General features: G+C 30.0%; 3 non-coding genes across 3 annotated transcripts; all 3 read left to right on the forward strand.

Moving 5' to 3' along the window:
* Window positions 1–191: 191 nt before the first annotated feature.
* Window positions 192–263, forward strand: TRNAP-UGG (transfer RNA proline (anticodon UGG)). Its single transcript has one exon. It is a non-coding gene; the product is annotated as a tRNA-Pro (tRNA).
* Window positions 264–1,185: 922 nt separating this feature from the next.
* Window positions 1,186–1,257, forward strand: TRNAP-UGG (transfer RNA proline (anticodon UGG)). The gene has a single exon. It is a non-coding gene; the product is annotated as a tRNA-Pro (tRNA).
* A 792-nt stretch (window positions 1,258–2,049) lies between these two features.
* TRNAP-UGG (transfer RNA proline (anticodon UGG)) lies at window positions 2,050–2,121 on the forward strand. Its single transcript has one exon. It is a non-coding gene; the product is annotated as a tRNA-Pro (tRNA).
* The last annotated feature ends 379 nt before the right edge of the window (window positions 2,122–2,500 follow it).

Below are 2,500 nucleotides of genomic sequence, written 5' to 3' on the forward strand. Positions count from 1 at the left end.
AAAAGAAACACTGTAGGCATCATAAATATTAAAATTTCATTATTGAAATGAGTTTGCTTTGTAAAATGTCTACTTTGAGGAAAAAAAATCTCTACTCTACAAGTTCCTTTTTGTCAAAATTAAAGTTTTTAAATTTTTACTTATTATTGCTTTAAAAAATCCGAAAAACAACAAATCCGCTTCTTTCGTGTGGCTCGTTGGTCTAGGGGTATGATTCTCGCTTTGGGTGCGAGAGGTCCCGGGTTCAAATCCTGGACGAGCCCATGAATTTTAGTCATTTTTATCCTGGATTTTTTAGCTATTTCAGTCAAGCTAGGCATTTGAAGTTAGATTTTGCCATTTTCCCAAAATAGCTCTGATAAGATTGTCCAAAATAAATTCCCTATCTATTAGTGGGATGATTCTTAGTTAAAGTTTTAAAAAGTCTTGTTTGCCCAAAATGAGTAAGCAGTTTCTTTATAGGTACTTATGAATCTTGGTTTTATAATTTTAAAATAATCAAATTTAGTAAAATGTGACTCCAATGCATAAATCTCAGATCACTTGTACATTTCTGTTCTGCAGAAGAAAACAATGTTCCTAAATAATTATTATTATGACTTAAGAAATAAATAAATAAGGTCATTCATTTGGCTGCCTTTATTATCTACAGATATAATTCTAATAAAAAGTAGATACTTTGTAGGTACTTTGAATCTTGGCTTCCAAATTTATAAATGTGAATACTTAGAAAAATTTCAATATCAACACTATGCAATCATAATAAAAAACGTATACCTTCATAAGTGCATACTTCGCAAAATATCAACCATTGGGTGCCATATGAGATAAACTATACATTTCTCCAGCGTAGATGACCTGGAATGGATTGAAAGAACAGTCTCATTTTGACACAAAAAACACTGCTAAAACTTACTCTTTTGTGTTGCTTATTTTTAAAAAAAAATATTTCTCACAAAGAGTGTGATAGATTATCTCTTTAATTCCCAGAAAAAAAGAAACACTGTAGGCATCATAAATATTAAAATTGCATTATTGAAATGAGTTTGCTTTGTAAAATGTCTACTTTGAGGAAAAAAATTCTCTACTCTACAAGTTCCTTTTTGTCAAAATTAAAGTTTTTACATTTTTACATACTATTGCTTTAAAAAATCCGAAAAAACAACCAAACAAGTTCTTTTCTGTGGCTCGTTGGTCTAGGGGTATGATTCTCGCTTTGGGTGCGAGAGGTCCCTGGTTCAAATCCCGGATGAGCCCATGACTTTTAGTCATTTTTATCCTGTTATTTTTAGCTATTTCAGTCAAGTCATTTGAAGTTAGATTTTGCCATTTTCCCAAAATAGCTCTGATAAGATTGTCTAAAATAAATTCCTTATCTATTAGTGGGATGACTCTTAGTTAAAGTTTCAAAAAGTCTTGTTTGCCCAAAATGAGTAAGCAGTTTCTTTATAGGTACTTATGAAGTCTTGTTTGCCCAAAATGAGTAAGCAGTTTCTTTATAGGTACTTATGAATCTTGGTTTTATAATTTTAAAATAAGCAAATTTAGTAAAATGTGACTACAATGCATAAATCTCAGATCACTTGTACATTTCTGTTCTGCAGAAGAAAACAATGTTCCTAAATAAATGTTATTATAACTTAAGAAATAAATAAATAAGGTCATTCATTTTTCTGCCTTTATTATCTACAGATAAGATTCTATTAAAAAGTCTAAATGACCTGGAATGGATTGAAAGAACAGTCTCATTTTGACACAAAAAACACTGCTAAAACTTACTCTTTTGTGTTGTTTATTTCTAAAAAAAAAAATATTTCTCACATAGAGTGTGATAGATTATCTCTTTAATTCCCAGAAAAAAAGAAACACTGTAGGCATAAAAAATATTAAAATTGCATTATTGAAATGAGTTTGCTTTGTAAAATGTCTACTTTGAGGAAAAAAATTCTCTACTCTACAAGTTCCTTTTTGTCAAAATTAAAGTTTTTACATTTTTAAATACTATTGCTTTATAAAATCCGAAAAACAACAAATCATCTTCTTTCGTGTGGCTTGTTGGTCTAGGGATATGATTCTCGCTTTGGGTGCGAGAGGTCCCGGGTTCAAATCCCGGACGAGCCCATGAATTTTAGTCATTTTTATCCTGGATTTTTTAGCTATTTCAGTCAAGCTAGGCATTTGAAGTTAGATTTTGCCATTTTCAAAAAATAGCTCTGATAAGATTGTCCAAAATAAATTCCTTATCTATTAGTGGGATGATTCTTAGTTAAAGTTTCAAAAAGTCTTGTTTGCCCAAAATGAGTAAGCAGTTTCTTTATAGGTACTTATGAATCTTGGTATAAAACACTGCTAAAACTTACTCTTTTGTGTTGCTTATTTTTAAAAAAAAATATTTCTCACAAAGAGTGTGATAGATTATCTCTTTAATTCCCAGAAAAAAAGAAACACTGTAGGCATCATAAATATTAAAATTGCATTATTGAAATGAGTTTGCTTTGTA

Source organism: Mixophyes fleayi, chromosome 6, assembly GCF_038048845.1.
Source record: "Mixophyes fleayi isolate aMixFle1 chromosome 6, aMixFle1.hap1, whole genome shotgun sequence".
NCBI classification, from domain to species: domain Eukaryota; kingdom Metazoa; phylum Chordata; class Amphibia; order Anura; family Limnodynastidae; genus Mixophyes; species Mixophyes fleayi.